Source organism: Rhincodon typus, chromosome 18 (assembly GCF_021869965.1).
Source record: "Rhincodon typus isolate 14 chromosome 18, sRhiTyp1.1, whole genome shotgun sequence".
NCBI classification, from domain to species: Eukaryota; Metazoa; Chordata; class Chondrichthyes; order Orectolobiformes; family Rhincodontidae; genus Rhincodon; species Rhincodon typus.
Window position 1 is genome coordinate 32,884,093 of NC_063349.1, and position 20,971 is coordinate 32,905,063.

Below are 20,971 nucleotides of genomic sequence, written 5' to 3' on the forward strand. Positions count from 1 at the left end.
ATGGACTATGTTTTAAATGGTAAAAAATTGCAGCACGCTGCTGTGCAGAGGGACTTGGGTGTCTTTGTGCATGACTCGCTGAAGGTGGGATTGCAGGTGCAGCAGGTGATTAAAAAGGCAAATGGAATTTTGTCTGCCATTGCTCGAGGGATGGAGTTTAAAAACAGGGAGGCTTTGCTGCAGCTGTATAGGTTCCTGGTGAGGGCACACCTGGAGTACTGTGTGCAGTTTTGGTCTGTTTACTTGAGAAGAGATATACTAGCACTGGAGGGGGTGCAGAGGAGATTCACTTGGTTGATTCCAGAGTTGAGAGGGTTTGATTATGAGGAGAGACTGAGTAGACTGGGATTATACTCATTGGAATTCAGAAGAATGAGGGGAGATCTTATAGAAACATATAAGATTATGAAGGGAAAAGATAAAGTGGAGGCAGGGAGGTTGTTTCCGCTAGCAGGTGAAACTAGGACTAGAGGGCATCGCCTCAAAATAAAGGGAAGCAGATGTAGGACTGAGGTCAGGAGGAACTTCTTCACCCAAAGGGTTGTGAATCTGTGGAATTCCCTGCCCAGTGAAGCGGTTGAAGCTACCTCACTGAATCTTTTTAAGGCGAGGCTAGATAAATTTTTAACAGTAAAGGAACTAAGGGTTATGGTGAGTGAGCGGGTAAGTGGAGCTGAGTCTCAAAAAGATCAGCCATGATCTTATTAAATGGCGGGGCAGGCTTGAGGGGCCAGATGGCCTACTCCTGGTCCTAGTTCTTATGTTCTTATATCTATTTGGGATAATTTTTAGCTTTGGAAATAGGGAGATGTGCTATGTCTCACAGTCAGGAGACAGTATACTTTTAAAAGACATGTTCAAGATATCACGGTGATCATATAAGCTTGTAAAGCTCTCAGACTCTATTTTGACTGGGCTGACTTGAAGCATGATGCACTGATGGAAACATGCTACACTTTGTAACCAAATATCTTAGTATTAGTCGAGATACTCCAAGTGCCTGTGGTGGTAATGCACATGCGTATCCAAATCTGTAATAAATTATCTTCCAGTACCACATTACCCATGTCAACTCTAGGGAGCTAACATAAGCATTGTTGCATCAGTACAAATACCTGCTGGAGGCAAATCTCACACCACAGGATGTCCTGCCAGAAAAATAATAGAAAGGTTAAGAGGATAATTTTTTTGCCTGATATGGATTAGAAATAAGGAGTTTGAACCAGGATGGAAGATTTAGGCGTGTTCATCCCAAAATTGTAATCCATTCAAATAGCAATATGAATAGTTGACATGGACAGGCTGAAGTAAAACAACTCTCTTACATTGCTTTAGAGATAATGGGAACTGATGATGCTGGAGAATCTGAGATAACAAGGTATAGAGCTGGATGAACACAGCAGGCCAAGCAGCATCAGAGGACCCTTCGAAGGGTCCAGACCCGAAACGTCAGCTTTCCTGCTCCTCTGATGCTGCTTGACCTGCTGTGTTCATCCAGCTCTACACCTTGTTATCTCTTACATTGCAATGTCCCATATTCTGATATTTTTAAGACAACACTAATTTTGTGATTAATTAAACATGAATTCAACCAGTTCTGGAAATGAAGTATATTCCTAATAAGCTAAATTTGTCCTTCGATGTTAATACTTTGCATCTCGACAAACTAGTTTGAGTTGCATTTACATTTTCACTGGGTTTCCTGACGTTGCTGTCACAACAAAGCAATGACAATGCAACAAAAGCCTATGAAATTTATACTTAAGTGATTTAAAACAACTAACTTTGATATGCCCTTACTGAGAACATTATTCTTCCTCTAATATGTTTCACAATATTACATTAACAGGCAATCAATTACTATAACATGTTTCCTCCAAAAGGTCTAATCTGATCAGATTTATACCTCGTTGAGTCACTGTTGCGGCAAGAAAACTTCTGATTATTGACAGAATTCTTCAATTTTTGGAAGGAAATGTACTACCTTTATACATTTTAACTGCCTTGGGCAGCATGTATTCATAACAACATCCTACCAAGCTGACTTCATGCTCAACAGTCTGCAATGTGCTAATCTCTTTTCCAACTCTGTCTTAAGGCGTTTGTTAGTGTTCCATTTTCTTACTGGTAAGTGTCTGGTTTATTAGCATACTACCAGCCAGCCTACCTGTTATCATCTGAAGTATGTGGGTCTCTTAGTTACTAGTTCATTATCTAAGTACTGTTTTGTATTTCAGAATTTTCTCCACACTTGCTCTCTGGCCAAAACACTCAAGCAAAGCACTTTAAGATAGCTGACCTTAACTAAAATATTCTAATGGCTGCTAATTATTCAAGGATCAGACCAGCATAGATCAGTTCTGACAAGCTGATGAGTGTTGGCACTTGATGTAGATGAGGATAGAGACAGCAAGATTTCTGTTGATGTGAAGTAACCAAAAATGAATAATCAGATGTTCATAATTTAAATTCCCTCAATGTGATTAAGTACCTTCGAAATTAGGGTTGTAGACACATATAGCAATTCTTGGTTGTCTCACACAATAAATTTGGCGGAAGAGCGACAGGATGCACTGAAAACAAAAGCTGGTGGTGAGCCTTCATCTTGGACTGCTGCAATCTGTGTGGGTGAAAGTGCAACCACAATGCTGTTGGGTAGGAAGTATCAGGATTTCCACCCAGCAATGGTGAAGGAAAATTCATACATATCCCGGTTAAAACATCATGAATGGATTTCTTGGTGATGGGGCTTCCATGAATCAGTTACTCTTTTCTTTTCACACAGCCAGCAGAAAACCAATTTTCCACGATTTTCTGTGATATTTCAGCAGAGCTTGTGTTGAGCAGATCCTATGACCACTCTTACATGGCAAAAGCCATCAGAGAATTTGGTCATTCCTTGCATAGACCCTTCCTTGTTCCTTCATTCAGTTGAAATCTTCCATTATGGAACATATCATATACAAAATAAATTTAGATGTTCTGGTCTCCTGATTGGAAAATAACTGGTTCCTGTCATTGGTTTGAGGCAGTAGAGGATCCACCCAGATAAATGACTTGAAGTCATTGAAGAAGCCATTATTTAAAAATGTCTTTATCAGCCTCTTTGTACAGGGATTTGAGGAGGAACATATTGAAGACTTGAGTGAGGCTTGGGAAATATTCCTTAATGGTGGGCTACAAGGGACATGTATGAACACTTGTAGTTGTGTTTGTCGCCATACTAATTAAATCTATTCCTACATACGCTTCAAACTTTGCCTGGTTTAAATTGTGAGGATTTTTGAGGCCAAAGCTATTATTGTAACAGTGCAGTTGAGTCAAGCTAATGCTTTGGAGTAATAGTGCTCAGTGTTCCAATTTAAGAGATTAAATTAGATATCAATATTTCCAAAAATACATTTTTAAAGTACTTTGTCTGTTTACAAGAGCTGAAAAGCTACAAACATCTCTCTAGAAGTCAGAGTGGAGGGAAGCAGAAAAAAGGGGTTTATCTAGGTGTAGTCAGATAATAGATGTCAGAGAGATGAGCTGCAGTGGATGTGTAAAGATTTTGCATATATATATAAAAATATAAAAATGTAGCTCCAAGCAGCAGCACTCACAGGATTGAGAGGGTTAAAATTGGAGCAGCAATGTTACAGCCATTTTATAAAGGCCCACTTACGACTAATTTCTGAAGTTGTTTTGATAATAATTGTATTGTAAACTCAATCTGTTTCCATTACTTTTTCAATTTTCTGACAGCATGTTTTGTTTTGCTAGGTTGTGTTCATAATGAGGCAAGTGGATAATGGAATGGAAATTAATGTTATTTGCATGCAATGCATGTCTTCATCTCCATTCCAAAATGTGAAAGATCTAAAGAATAGATTATGTTTGAAACAGTCATTTAAGGCAAAGCTTATTTAACTAAAATTCTATCACAAAAAGTTAAATTGTACAGCACAGTGATTATGATCACACAGTATCCTATGCACCTATCTTGAACATTGTAATGGACATCTAGCTTCATAAAAATAATCAACATCAAATTAAACATGCATCATATCATTCATTTCACCAGTTTAAACAATTAGCTTAGAGGACATTGAGGGTTACGGTGTCAGCAGCAGTAGTAACAGTGCTTGTTAAAAGTGATTGTTGGCAAATAACCTGTTATTTGAAATCAAATTTCACTGTAGCCTTGTACTGCTTAAGAAACATTTTTATTTTTGGATACAAGTCGCAGTAGCATAAGTTTTAATGCTTTTTGAAGGTACAGCATTGATTTAATCGCATAATCCTAATGTCTGTTTAAGCATTATAATTTACTTAATATTGTTCCCCACAAGCTCTGTTAGATGATGATAAGGTCTTTTGAGCTTTGTCAATGCAACAAGTATTTACAACTCTGCAATGTATCTAAAAGCAATTCCGGCCTCATGATACTTAATGTTGAAAAGATTACACTGATGAATTGTTTCTACGGAATATGGTATTGAATGAATTACTCATATGTATGTTAACCACCACAGAATCAACCAGTGAAATAAATGGTTCTTTGCAGTTTTATGTTTTGATTTCATCATTTGGCATAATCAATTAAACTAGCTATAAATATATATACAGTGTAAAAAAATTCCACTGACCTTACTACAGTTAATAATTGCTTACAATCTACAAATAAAATTCTCCATTTAAATGGTCTTTCTAATTCTCTGTTTTGTCAATACTTAAGATTTTCATAATTCCTTTGTTTGGTGCAACTTTGTCTGCCATTTACTTAAGGTTGTATTTAGACCTAAAACAAACTTTAGGAGAAATTGATTGGAACAACACACCATTGAAAATTGTTATTTGTTATTTTCTGACCTGGAATGTGCTTTGTCTGAGATATTTTATTTTGGCAGGTAATTATTTTTAGAAGCCTTAAAACTACTCTGATAATGTATGTTCATGTCAATTTATATGCAAAAGAACGTAGGAACTTAGGACAACTCTTCCCTTATAATATTTCTGAAGAAGGGTCCAGACCCGAAACATCAGCTTTCCTGCTCCTCTGATGCTGCCTGACCTGCTGTGTTCATCCAGCTCTACACCTTGTTATTTCAGACTCCAGCATCGGCAGTTCGTACTATCTCTGAGCTAACACATACATTGTTTTCATTATCATCCAGCAGAAAAAAAAGCAAAACAAGTCATACCTACGCATTGTTTTTTTTATTTCTAAACACGTGTGGAGTTTGCACATTCTCCCCGTGTCTGAGTGGGTGTCCTCTGGGTGCTCCAGTCTCCTCCCACAGTCCAAAGATGTGCAGGCTACGTGGATTGGCCATGCTAAATTGCCTGTAGTGTTCAGAGATGTGTAGATTAGGTAGGTTATAGGGGAATGGGTCTGGGTGGGATGCTCTGAGTATCAGTGTGGACTTGTTTGGGCCGAAGGGCCTATTTCCACACTGTAGGGATTCTATGATTATGATTTTTGTTGTGATGCATGATGCTCACGTAAGCAAGTTTTTTTTAAAGGAATTAAACGAGACAAAATCTGGCAAAAGATTGTCTTTCTTCTCCCTCTGGAAAGACACATCTCGAAATGTTGAGAGCACCTGGCTCAGGCAAAGTTGATTAGTTGCTGTCTTGTATCTTCTTACATGTACAAATGTCAAGTAAGGCTAGACTATGGCTGTCAGCTTGATGTAAACTAAAAGAAAGCCTCTAGCTAAAGTGATGGACAGGGTGACTACCCACCACTGATAACTTGCATATCTCTCCTACATTCATTGAATAGAAAGATCCGAGTGATTGACATTGGGTGAACTACGAGCATTCAGAAACAGTGCATATTAATAAATGTTCAGAAGCAGGAGGCAATCCTCATCAGGCAGCTGCTGTCTTCAGATGGCAGAAGACCAGGGACAATGGAAGAAAACTGGGGAAGAAGAGCTTCCTAATATTCAGCTATTGAGCAAGAGGATTTTGTCAAAATGTACAGAGATCGATACACCTAGTAGACTCAATAAAATACCTTGAAGTGACTTGTGAACTCTAGACTATATGTTTTTAAAGTCCCAAGGTTTAAAATGTACAAACTGGCATGAGGAGTAGGGTCGCAGAGTTCAGGGTATCATATGTTTGAAGCTTGAGAAGTGTTGGTTATTAGTCTTAATTAAATGTGCATGAAATACTTACTAAGCATATCCAGAGTTACAATGGCTTTGGCATATTTCCTTAAACCACTGCTAGATATCTGATAAAAAAAACAAATGTACCTGAAAAATAAAGTTTAAAGTGTCACTGAAGCTGGTAATCAGCTTCAATTTTGAAAGTAAACCTTAAAAATATAATTAAATTTGAAGAATATGAAAATATATACATAAAAAACAAGTATTTTGACCAAATTTTAGTTTTATATTTCTGTAAGTCACCAAAGATGGTTCCTGGGTATCAAATAAAATAACATTTGATTTGGAAAAGAATAAATTGAACATTGACAATACTGTTCACCCAACAACATTTGGAGTAATTTTAAAACAAAAAGAATGTCAAGCACAATTGTGCAGGTTACACAATGAAAAATGGCATCTAAAGTAAAGAATAAATCAATATTAATCCATGGAACCAAATTGGAATGTCTGTTTCAAAGACATTATAAGAATATGTTATTCATACAATGACTTTCCTAGATGGGATAAGACTTTGAATGAGTTTGACGACTAAGAGAAACCTCTCATTGGTAGATTGTCTATAGGGGAAAAAAATGTTCTGCTGCAAGAGTTAAACATCATGGCAACTAAATAGGACATTCATTATGATAACAGTTTCTACTGCAGCACACTCAAAGAAGACGATTGGCAGATGTGCAAGCTGGCAAAAAAGTCCTTGGTATGTGGTGCAGCTACTGTTTCAGGAAGGAAGTTGAGGAGAAAGACCACAATACATTTCAGTGTCCCAAAAAGAATGATTTTTCTTCCTTTCAAGGGAAGTGGGCATTGCTGACTGGGCCAACATTTATTGCGTCATCCCTGATTTCCCTGCAGGAGGTACAGATGAGCCACGTCCTTGAACCACTGTAGCTCGTAGGCCAACAAACAGGTATTTCCATGCTTGAGTTGTCCTTGCATTTCTAGTTACTGGAGTTTGTGGTTTTCATAAGTGCCGTTCAAAAATGCTTTGATGAATTGCTGCAGTGCATCTTATAGATGTTACACACTGCTGTCACTGTATGTCAGTGGTGGAAAGAGTGAATGAGAAAGGTGGTGAATAGATGTCAATCAAGCCGACTGCTTTGTCTTTCATGGTAGTTGAGTTTCTTGAGTGTTGTTGGAGCTGTACCCATTCAGATAACTGGAGAATATTTCATCTCACTCCTGACTTGTGCCTTGTAGATAGACACTTGACACTTTCACCCTTCAGTTGGAAGTACTTATTCGCTCCCATACATTTATCCTTCAAAAGAAACTTGCTTGAACTCTAATTATTTGTTGTATGTCCTTACTCTCGCACCCACTCTAGGTTGGACAGTTACATGGCTTCAGTGCAACTTATGTTAAGCAAAAGGCATCCTCACTTCTTCCTTTCTAATCAAAGTCAAAAATGGAAGGCAACTGAGTGTGTCAGATATGCAAAAGTATGTGTAAGTTTTTGATTTAGAACCGGGAAGATATCTAGCATCTGATTGTAAATTTCAGACTTATGTCAGGGTTGAACAATCCTTTCTGTTCTCATTTTTAGATGATGAAGTACAGTATAGCTTAGCTTCAGAAACATCAATGAAACAAAATCACTTTGTATTAGTGGTAGTGCTGCAGCAACTCAGAAATAGAACATCCTCCAGTCTTTTGTTCCAATTTCCCGGATTCTGCATGTGTAGTTATACTGTTACATTATGTTTTATTGTGTAAAAAACTAGGAAAATCTCAGAAAATGAGCAATTTTACACTGACAGTGTAATGATGTACAGCTGCAAATTCAAAAGCAATACGTATTTTATCACCATTAACGTTATAGAGACAGCCACAGAATAACCTTGCAGTAAATTTCAATCAATGGAACAGTTCAGAAATTGTTCAGTCACAAAGTCAAGATGGATGATGGAGACCTGGGTTAGTTTCAATTGGTTGGAAAAATTTTACAAGGGATAAAAGAAAATGGAATATTGAGTTTGGGTTGTACTAAATGTAACTGTAAATACATTCCTTTAGCTATAACCTTCAAATCTTTTCAAAGATCTTTTTATGAATGTAGAGCTTCAGTAGGGAAGTTCTGGTACTAGTTGAATGCCTGTATTAGATTGATTTGTGTTTCATTACCATTTCTAATTATATTTTATTTATGCAGTTCCCTGCAACTTTACTGTAAAATCTCTTCTCTGTGATATTAAAATATTAATAGATTATGAGGAGCAAAATGAAAGAGAATAGACTCTGATCCAGAATACTGCATTGCCTAATGAACACTTAACCTGCATGAATATTTATGAGAGGTCACATACTCTAAGGGTGGAATTTAATTCTCTTGCCTGTGGTGAGTTTGATGGTGAAGGGCACGTTTAATCGAATGGAAGGATGCTGGGAGGAGACACAATACTTTCCAATCCTCTCCCCGAATGAGTTATTGAAGGACAGCCACATGAATGACCCTTCTACCTTGCTGCCAAATGAGGTCCTTAAGTGAGCAATTAACACCGACTTGAAGTCCCCATGTAGCTGCAACTGGTATACACCCACTGACAAGCCAGAAGAGTAAACCTTTTCATTGTTGATTCTGGGGAGGAACCCTCAGTCATGGGTATTCATAGAGTCTACTGAGAACCACCCCGTCCCCTTGCTGTCAATTCCCTTGCCCTGACCTCACCCCATGACCCTCAATCCATCTTCATTTTCATGTGCCTGGGGTCCAGCGGTGATCTTAGGTCTTGGAGAGTGTAGTACCAATAGCAGCCATTAGTGGCATTACCAAGCAATGCATCAGCTCTGGTCAAGCAGGACATTCCCCACCATTCCCCAGCTCCTCCCAGGGATTTGGATCTGGAGGAAGGTCTGCAATTATGCAATTAAGTATCTAATAGTCGCACTTCCCAGAAGGAGGTAAGGTGGCATTCTCATTGGCTGTCCAGCTGATGGGCATGGCCCTCACTGAAATACCTCCATGAAATACTATTCCAAATATCTGAAAATTATCAGTGAGGACCAAGGAGACAATGAATTTGCTACTTTATTTTCCTTCTAAAGCAGTGCATTGTGTATTGCATATGACCATAACATATAAATTTTACAGTGATGAATAATGTTGAACAATATAGTATTCCATGAGGAATGTACAAGTTATTTATCAGTGAGAGGTATATGTGAAGATACTTACACAAGCTTTATGGGATTTTTTTTCAATTTATGTCAGTCTTTTGCAAGATAATTAATAACTAGACCTGTGATTGAAAGATACTGAATAAATTTGATGTTGAAGGATTGGGCTAATTATAAGTGGCCATTTGTACCAAGGAGTACCCTTGAAGAATATGAAAATACTGTGATTGTCAGTTGTGGATAATAAAGTGGATATAATTACATGGAAACAGAGATAAGATCTAATACCATAGTTTACTCTTAGATTAGGTTAGATTAAATCAGTTGTTTCGCCTGCAACTAATTTTTTTTTCTGAGCATGAAACTTTTTTCACAGTGTTGAACTTTAGAAGATTGAATCATTATGTGTAGGCAGTATAACACAAGATCATGTCAGTATATTCTGGGTCAACTAACCTGAAATTGTTGAAATTGATTTTCTTAATTGAATGTAAAAGACCGTGATGCTGAAGCAAGATAGATGCTAGTAAGCAGGTTTACTGTTTCTCCAAAGTGTAGGTGTGTCACAAAGATTGAATTCATTCCATCACGAAAGGACTAAGTTTAATTTATCTCCAACAGAAGGAGCTTGTATGAAATGGAAATGGTTTATTTCAGCTGTCCTTGCCACTGTCTGGAGAGCAGGTAAAATGCATCTAAGTTAGGCCCTGAAATAATGAACAATAACCACAGAATAAGACTAGCCTATAATGTGTCAATCAACATATTTTAGGCACAGGGATTACCAATGTTACAGCCATTGGTAATGCTCTCGCCTCTGTGTCACAGAATTCCAGGTTCAAATCCTACCCTAGTGAAGGCTAACACTCAAGTGCGGAACTGACCATAAGATATATGTACATAAACAGACTACTTAGCCCATCGGGTCTGCTCCACCATTCGATCATGGCTGATAAGTTTCTCAACTATTTTCTCCTGCCTTCTCCCTGTAACCCTTGATTGCCTTACTAATTAAAAACCTATCTATCTCTGTCTTAAATACACTCAATGACTAGGCTTCCTCAGGTTTCTGCAGCAATGATTTACACAGATTCGCCACCCTCCGGCTGAAGAAATTCTTCCTCACCTCAGTTCTAAAGGGTCGTCCCTTCACTCTGGGGCTGTACTCTTGGGTGTAAGTCTCTCCTATTAGTTCACTCTATCCACTTACCTCATCCTGTAAGTTTTAATGAGATGTCCTCTCATCCTTCTAAACTCCATTGAATACAGACCCAAAGTCCTCAACCGCTTGTCATATTACAAGCCCTTCATTCCCTGGAACATTCTTGTAAACATCCTCTCGACAGCACATTCTTCCCTAGATACGGGGCCCAGACTATTCAGAAGGATTCCAAATGCGGTCTGACCAGAGCCTTATATAGCCTAAGCGGTATATCTCTGCTCTTGTATTCTAACACTCTTGAAATAAATGCTACCATTGCATTTGCCTTCCTAACTGCCAACTGAAATTACAAGTTATTGAGTGTATTTAAGATAAAGATAGATAGGTTCTTGATTATTAAGGGAATCAAGGGTTAATACCCGAAATGTTGACTGCTCCTTTCCTCCAGATGCTGCCTAGCTTGCTGTGTCCTTCCAGCCTCGTGTTTATCTACCCGGCAGAACTCCACTAGTTTTGGGCTGCCATAGTGAAAAAGAATGGCTTACCCCCACCCTCTGCCTTCTTCAGTCAGCCAATTCCCTATTCATGCCAGTACCTCACCCCAAAACCATAGGCTCTTACCTTTTTTAGCAGCATCCTTGTCCAAGGCATTGTGGAAATCCAAATAGATCACATCCACTGGTTCAACATTGTCTAACTTGTCCATTACCTCCTCAAAGAATTCAAACATATTTGTGAGGCATGAGTTCCTCTTGATAAAGCAATGATGACTCCACCCAATGTTATGGTGGAGGGTTGTTTTTCAGACTGGAGGACTTTGACCAGTGGTGTTCCACAGGGATCAGTGCCGGGTCCACTTTTGATGGTCATTTAAATAAACGATTTAGATGAGAATAAAGCAGGCTTGGTTAGTAAGTTTGTGGATGACACTAAAATTGGTGGTATAGTGGATAGTGGAGAAGGTTATCTAAAATTATAAAGAGATCTTGATCAGTTGGGTCAATGGGCTGAAGAGTGGCTGATGGAGTTTAATTTGAATAAATGTGAGGTATTACATTTTTGTAAAACAAACAAGGGCAGGACTTAAACCATTAAAAGTAGAGCCTTGGATAGTGTTTTAGAGCAGCGAGACCTAGGGGTCCAGGTCCATAATTCTTTGATGTTTGCAGCACATATAGATGGGGTGGTTACGAAGGTGTTTAGCACACTTGTCTTTGTTCCTCATACATTTGACTACAGGAGTTGAGAAGGTATGTTGAGATTGTACAGGACTTTGGTGAGGCCTCTTCTGGAGTACTGTGTCACCGTGTTATAGAAAGGATATTATTAAGCAAGAGAGGGTTCAGAAAATATTTACCAGGATGTTGCCAGGAATGGAGGGTTTGAGTTATAAGGAGAGGCTGGGTAGACTGGGTATTTTTTTCACTGGAGCGTAGGATGTTGAGAGGTGACCTTATGGAGGTTTATAAAATCATGAGGGGCAAGAGGTAAGATGAATGGCAGGTGTCTTTTCTCTAGGGTGGGGGATTTCAAGACTCGGGGGCATATTTTTAAGGTGAGAGGACAAAGATTTTAAAAAACACATAAGGGGCAATAATTTATACAGAGAGTGGTACATATGTGGAATGAACTTCCAGATGAAGTGGTGGTTGCAGGTACAGTTTTAATGTTTAAAATACATTTGGATAAGTACATGGATGAGAAATGTTTGGAGGGATGTGGGCCAAGCGAAGGCAGATAGGACTAGTTTAGTTTGGGATTGTGGTTGGCATGGACTGGTTGGACTGACGGTACGTTTCCATACTGTTTAACTCTTTGACTGTATCATGCTCTTCCAAGTACTCTGCAATCTCATCCTTAATAAAGGACTCATTAAAATCTTAGTAATGTCTGAGACTAGGCTAACCACTCTATAAGTTCCTGTCTTCTGCCTACCTCCCTTTTTAAACACAGCTGTTATATTAGCCATTTTCCAGTTCTCTGTCACAGTCTCTGACCACATTGATTTTTGATAGATCATCTCCATTTCTTCCACGATCCCGTCAGCTATCTTTTTCAGAACCCTGGGGTAGTCCATCAGGTCCGTGTTTTTTATCTACCTTCGGACCTATCAGCTTCCCCAGTGCTTTCTCCTTAGTTATGGCCACAGCATGCACCTCTTCCCCAAGACTCTCTTGAAGTTCTGGTATGCTGCTGGTGTCTTCTACTGTGAAAACTGATGTAAAGTGCCTATTCAGTTCCTCCAGCATTTCTTTCTTCTACTTCTCTTGCTTCATTTTCCAGTGAACTAATGTCCACTCTTGCCATTCTCTTACCTTTTATATATCTAAAAATAACTCTTGAAATCTTCTTTTATATTACACGTTGGTTTATCCTCATATTTCATCTCATCCCCTTTTATTGCATTATTTAGTTATTGTCTGCCGTTTTTTCAATGCCTTCCAATCCTTTAGTTTCCTATTAATCTTCAGCACAGTGTATGCTTTTCACTTTTACGCTGACCCTGACTTCCCTTGTCAGCCATGGATGCCTCATCCTCTGTTCAGTATGTTTCTTCAACATTGGGATTTATTTCTGCTGAGCCTCCCGAATTATCCCTAGAAACTCCTGCCATTGCTGCCCCACTTCCAATCAACCCTAACCACTCCTCCCTCATGTCTTTGTAGTTACCTTTTCTCAACTGGAATGTCATCACATCTGATTTCAGCTTCTCCCTGTCAAACTGCAGCGTGAATTATAGAATCATAGAGTAATACAGCATGGATACAGTTCCTTCAGCCCAAACTCATCCATACTGGCCATGGTACCCACTTAGATGGTTCTAATTGCCTGCATTTGGTCCATATTCATCTAAACCCTTCCCATCCATGTACCTATCTAAATGCTTTTTATATGTTGCTATTGTACCTGCCTCAACCACTTTCTCTAGCAGCCCATTCCATATACACAGCACTCTCTGCGTGAAGAAGTTGCCCCTCAGGTCTTTCTAAAATCTTTTCCCTTTCACCTTAAATCTATGCTCTCTAGATTTCAATTCCCTATCCATGGGAAAAAGACTATATGCATTCATCCTATCTATGCCCCTCATGATTTTATGCATCTCAGTATGGTCACCCCTCATTCTCTTATATTCCAAGAAATAAAGTCCAATCCTGGTCAACCTTTCCTTATAACTCAGGCCTACTAGGCCTGTCTGCATTGTTAAAGCATGTGACTTAGTATTTGGTAAGAACAGTGTTTGATTACAGGAGCATTGAATGTCTTGTAAATCCCTGTAAGGGTGGATTGAAAACCTAAATGAGGGAATTTCAGTTGGAATTCATAAGGAAAATGTTTAAGCCGGAGATAGTTACTGAGGAAGAAAGGTGGTGAAAGCAACTTTTGGTAGATACCTGATCAAATACAAGAAGGCAAACAGGAAGTGATAAAGGTGAATGAGGTGAAAGAGATAATTAGAAATCCCATTGAAGGTGGCCATTCCTAGAAGAGAAGTGGCAATGAATCCAACACTAAATGAAAATGAAAATACTTATTTATGATTCTCAGCATATGGATTCTTTTGTTTTTGGATTAGAATATTTAACTTAGAGTGGTTTTTAAGTTTATGTTGCCAAAAAGAATACAATATGATGGTCAGTGATGAAGAAATATGGAACTCTGTGAACAAGTAGAGATGGTTACTGTTATAGTTCATTAACTGTTTTAACATAGAGTTGGGGCAGAATTTGCATACTTATCTTTCAGCTTTCTTTTTTCTTAATGCTTTTCCACTTCCTGTTGCATTTCCTCCTTCCAATTTCACCTTTTCCTTTTCCTCGTGCTGCTGTTCCTCAGCTTTACATATGACGTGACAAGGCCAGTTCCTCATATTGACCAGGTTGCGCAGCATACAGTAAACCAAATTGAGCTGTCTGAAAAGTGAAAGCATTGCTTGTGGCTACTGATTTTATGTTCTAAATATTTCTTGTGGTAGAATGCCTCTTATTGTAAGATTCCAGCCCAGAAACCTTAAACCGTGTTCTGGATGAATATTCTTGCTGTGCAGTAACCAGCCTTTGCCATATTGAGTCAGAAATAGGTGGCACAATGATATGTTGCAGAATAAAGGTATCTATTCATCTACAGGATGTGCTGACTATAATCTCATACTAGCTGCACATTAAGAAAGTTCATAAAAACTGGCCATGTTCAAAAAGCACACATATGCAGTTAATGGCAATCTACAACACAGGAAACCTGCAATCTGCACATTCCTTCAGCTCACTCAGCCAGCCTGTCTCTGGTGAAAGAGATAAAGTTGACTCCTGTGAAAGAGCCTCAGAGGTCTCTCTATCATATAAACTTATACATTATACATTATATACTATATATTATAAATGCTATCATATTAAACTCTGTAATCAAGTTTGCCTCATTATACATCACCAAATCCAGAACTGCCTGTTCCCTCATGGGCTATACCACAGGCTGCTGCAAAACCCTCTCATAGACGTTCCACAAATTCCTATTCTTGGGATCCACTACCAACCTGATTTTTCCAGTTCACCTGCATATTCAGGTCTCCTACATTTATTGTAACAGTACCTCTGTTAAATGGCTTTCCTATCTACTGATAAATTTACTTTCCCATATCCCGACCACTGGCAGGACGCCTGTATATAACTCTCACCAGGGTCTTTTCTCCTTTGCATTTCCTCAACTCTACCCCACAGATTCTATACATTCCAAATCTATAGCTCTGCCTACCTCAGATGTATAGAATTTCCTCTAGAAGGAACTAATCAGTTCTAATTGTCCATTGTATTTGTTCTAGTCTGAAGTCTTCAGCTGTTAACAGCCATGTAACTCTGCTGTCTCTTAAAAGGCATTGATGGCTTTTAAGAAGTGTAATATAGTTAACTAGTCTTAAGCTAATGTAACATGCTATTTTAGCATGTGATGAACCACATCTTGTTTCACAAGTTTCTGACTCTTCTGGTGAAATGTATTGGTAATTATTCGATAAAAATAACAACATACGAAAGAGGGCCAGAGAATGGTGTGAAGTGATAGAAAAAAAATGTCAACAATAGAATCATCATTAGACTCTTAATTCCAGATTTTTAGTGAATTTAAATTTCATCACCTGCCATGGCAGCATTTGAACCCTGATTCCCAGAATATTTGCTGGGTCTCTGGATTACCAGTACAGCAATAATACAGTTAGGCCATTGCCTCTCCATTGACTGCTTGTGTATTACTTTTATTACCTTATTATAATGGGCTGAACTTTCTCAGTTAAATCCAAGTACAGCTACTTGTTTAAAAATATACACAATTCTAACTTACAGCAATTTATAGACAATCCCTAACAGCAGTTTCTTACCAACCGATGAGTTTACAGTTTTCCTTTTTTTTCTGGCTAACATAGCTTGGCACTTTAAACATTTCTTGTCCACCATGACTGGGAAAGTCTCAGGACCCATGCTGGGCATTCCAAGACTATGAGTTCTCGTCCAGATCCACAATGGCCCCATAAAGATAGCTTCAGTGCCAAAGATGTTGATCCATTCTGGGATATCCTGTCAATAACAAGTTGTTCTGGGAACAGTGCGTCATAAGATATGGATAGAATTGGATAAGATGGATGCTTTGGAATGTTGTAGGACCTTGGTAGGATAGGGCAAGGAAACCTGCTAGACTTTATAGAGGTTTATAAAATCATGAGGGGCATAGATAAGGTGAATAGCCAAGGTCTTTTCCCTTAGATAAGGAAGTTTTAAACCAGAGAGCATAGGTTTAAGGTGAGAGGGAAAAGATTTAATAAGGACCTGAGGGCTATCGTTTTCACACGGAGAGTGGTGCGTATATAGAATGAACTGCCGGAGGAAGTGGTAGAAATAAGTATAATTACAACATTTAAAAGACATTTGGACAAGTACATGGGTAAGAAAGGTTTGGAGTGAGATAGGCCAAATGCTGTGCAATGGGACTAGTTGAGTTTAGGAAATTTAGTTAGAATCGGCAAGTTGGGCTGAAGGGTCTAATTCCGTATTGTATGACTCTATGACTCATGGTAAAATTTCCTCCAAAAGCTTGACACAATGGACATTTAGCCAAAAAAGCTATGATTTAGCTCTGATTATTTCTCCACAAATGTTGCCAGACTTGCTGAGTATTTTCAGACATTTTAGCTTTTATTTTCAATTTCCAGCATCCACAGTATTTTGGTTTTGTCATTGTTACATTTTGTTTGAAAGTAACTGGTGCCTGGTAACAGTTGTGCATCATTGATCGAAACTTGTTAATGTAATTTTGATCTTTATTTGATCTTAATTCACAGTCAAGATCATTATTTGTGGTTGCATTTATATAATGAGACTTGCTTACAATGAATACAAATGATATTATTAACTATATCAACTGATTATTTCCTAATTTAGGTTTAGAGTTGAATTGGTAACATTTTGCAGGGATACATATCAGATGGTTTTGTTACGGAGATGAAAGTTAACATATATATCACTGGACATAAAAGTAAAACAATAAACAATTGGGTTGTTGAAACTGCAAGGCAGCATTATTCTTTTACTTCTGATTTATGGGTTTCAATCAAATAGAAACAAAATTGTGTTATGATCTTTATGAGCATCTTTCTCTTTACGCCAAATATGAGAAACTCAGGGGTAAAGAAATTGGCTCACTTCTGAAAATGGTCTGGGGAATCACTGTTCACAAATAACCCACACTTTTTCATTATGTTGCAGGTGTGGTAAATGTATGCTGCCTGCTGCTTTGCATGATTAATGCAGTACTTGAAGACAGCACTGCCTTTATACTCACTTGCTCTCCAGATTAGCATGTACTTCAATATCCTGCGTGGCTACTGTCACTTAACAACAAGCTACAGGGGAAATAAAGGATTGTGACTGCAAGAAATGGTCAAAGTCATTTGAAAACTGAATCTGTGTTGCGATACTTTGAAGAATAGCATATACGAAGGTAAATATTGAAGTGTTCAGACACCACATTGGAGATCTTGGTTGAAGAAGTGGAGAGGAAGAGGTATATCCTGCATCCATGGAATTTGGCCATAGTGAGGTGCCAAATGCAACAGCAGAATCTCCAGGGGATGCTCAATAGGCAGCGACGACAAGTAACAATGAAGATCGATGCTAGGAATCTTACTCCAAGATCATGAATGCAGTACAAGAGGATTAACGATCACACAAAAATCAAAGCAAGCAAATTTATCTTCAAATTGTCCAGCACATTAACTTCTACAATTTCATGTTTGATAATCAGCAGTCATCTATTTAAAACAGAGATAGGTGAAATTATTTCTCACAGAAGTTTGTGAGTTGTTGGATCTCTCTTCCTGAAAAGGTGAACAAAGGAGGGTCCTTGAATATTTTCAAGGCAGTAGTGGGTAGATTCTTGTTCACAGATTTATCAGGAAGAGGCAGGAATTTGGAGTTGAGGCTACAATCAGATCAGGCAAGATCTTATTGAATGGTGGAATAGGCTGGAGGGATCGAATCCTAACTTATATGAAATTTCGTCATTAGCATCATCTGCTGCTCAATTTAATATCACTCACCCAATAATCGCTATCAATTAGTAATCTTGTAATTAATATTTTTACCACACTCTGACATGCTTTGCGTTAGCTGAAGTTATACATACATCACAAGCTAAGAGTTTGTGCACACTACCAACCATACGATCAGGACTGCCATATCAACCAAACAGATTTCAAGACATTCACTAATGGAATTCCTGATTTCCAGGAGTAATTGGAGAAGAGCAGGCATTAGCAAAGAATTGGATGAGGATAAATAGGACTGCATGTTTTAACCTGCATGCTGGATACAGTGCTGCTCTCCTTGAGAGGGGGCCACGACCGCCTCAGACTGACTGGAAAATTGAACTTGCCTTAATTGGCTAATTACCACTTACAGGGTTGTAACGCTTACATATCCCTTTTGGGAAAATGGCTTGGGTAGGATGGTGTTGGCTAATGGCAACGCAATGCTTCATCCCATTTCCATTTTTGCCCCCCATCAGTTGAAAATTCCATCTTTACCTACTGTTATTAAGGTGAAGTGGACCTGGGAGTATGCCAGTCTTCACAATCTGTACTTTACACATGTAATACAACATGAAGCACATCTATTTTTCACCAAAATAAAAGTAGCACTTTACACAATAACTGACAACTTTGAAATTGACTTCTATATAAATGACAATGTTGCTTTTTGACCTATATACTTAACTGCTTGTTTCAAACATGAATATTGGAGGTAGTGCTGCATTGTTGGAGGTGCTGTGTTTTGGGTGAGATTGTAAACCAAGACTTTGCCTGTTCATGTATAAGAGTGCCCAAGGCACTATTAATCCAACACCACTATACAATGAGCATTCATTTCATTCCTTTGTGCTGGACTGTGGTATGTGAAATTTGGCAACAAAGCAATATTGAGTTCAAACGAAGTCTGAGACATTTTGAGGCTGTGAAAAGTGTGATACAAATTTTTCTTTCTAAGTATGCTTTTCTATTTTTCTTTAAATGCCTGCATTGATTTAATTTTCACAACGTTGCAATTCCCCAAGTCCCACTACTAGTTTGCCATCTTGCACAAATCAATTTACAAATAATTGTGACAATTTCATAATCAGAGAAAATTGTGTCAGTCAGCTGAGTGCACTGAAGGTGAGAAATGCACTTGTTTCTATCATTTGGGCTGACTTGCTTCCAGAAATGAATTATGGGGTGACACGATGGATCAGTTGTTAGCACTGCTGCTTCACAACACTGGGTACCTGGGTTCAATTCCAGCCTCGGGTGACATGTACATACTACAACACATTGACCCAGTTGCTCAGTACCTGGTCTAGAGTGAACAGAACCCCTGACACTCCTGTTCATATCTGTCAGCTGGGACTCCCTAATTGGGGCTGTTAACCTGATCCAATGAGGGAACTCATATTCTAAGAAATCCACCTGGTTGTCCTTGTTCCAATCACTATAGACACTATACCTGTTCTACACGTATAAGCCAAGCACAATAGCCACTAAATGCAATGTAGTGTGTGTATGTGCACATTCTGAGCTGGAACTGCACTACCCACCATGCTGCTCACCACTCAGCAAGTAGTTAGGGTATAGATTGCATTAGCCCTCTATAATAATGCTCATTTAATGAGCTAGTGCAGGCAAAATAGGCCAAAATTCTCCTTCTGCACCATTACACTTCTGTGAGTCTGTGATACTTGTAAAAATATAATTACAGGCATTAAACATCTGCATTTGAAACAAACTTTAGGTCCTTTGCCCATGGGGAAGCCAGACACTATTACAGGACCTCTCAAGAATTTGGCTGTACTGGAAATTGCCAGCGTAGTTTACTGTGATCAGGATAAGCAAGTGCAGATGTGTCCTAACCAGCAATGCTTAAATGGTGTAACGATTGTTCCACTGATAAGTTGCAGATATTTAGCAAGTGTCAGTGTAATTTAAGTTTAAGCTCGTTGTGTTATGGCTCACATATACTACACAGTATACCTTAACAAGACTCGATCATGACTTGTCTCTTTCATACCATGTGATCTGATGGTGTAAAGGTCTCAGAAATCATTTTAGCCAGGGACACTTGAAGCATAACACATTGATGGAAGCATGCTGCTGTTTGTAATTGAACAGCTTATTATTAGCTCAGACAATGAAGTGCTTTTAACTATAACATCTGTGTATACCAGGAGCTGCAATAAACATCAAATGAATCTTTCATTGTTACATTGCTCATATCTAGTTGTCATGCTGTGAGAGCTAACATAAGTATTACCTCATTAGGTATAAATACCCTTCTGAAGGTAGAAGTTCACAACTTGGTGATAGATCAAGGCCTAAGACCTAATTTTGAGTGTGCAGGTAGGGTTATCTGTCCTGGTTCAGGGATCGTTCATGCCATTTCATGCGAGCCTGCTAATCCACCACCAACATCCCTAAAATAGTACTTATTCATCTGTGACAACTATAATGACTCATAAACTGCATAGTAATAACAGGATAGGAAACAAAAGGTAGCAAATGATTAATTGCATTATTCACCTTGGCTATCTTCTCAACAGTTTCCTCATTAGTAATTGATAAAGAGCATTATCAATCAAAATAGAGTTATCAGATCACCTCCATCCCTATTACAAGTCACTGATTCAAGCTCAGTTTGTATAGAGGCCCTGACTGCTGTAATGCAGAATGTCACAGTTGGATGTTGGCATTTAAAAAAGAAAGGTTAGTTTTTAAGCGCTTGAGAAAGTTTAAATTCTGGGCTAGAAATTTGAAATTGTAAACCTTGAGTTGCACCGGACTTGGCTTTGGAACTGATCAAGATCAAGTCAGCACAGCAGGATGGAAAGTTAGGCTGATGCATTGCCAGATAAGTGGCCAAAGGGGATAAGAAGGCTGGGGTGTAAGTGTGTGTGATAATGAGGCACTTAGAAAATATCAACAGGATCAGACAATGTCAAGGTGGATTTATGGAGG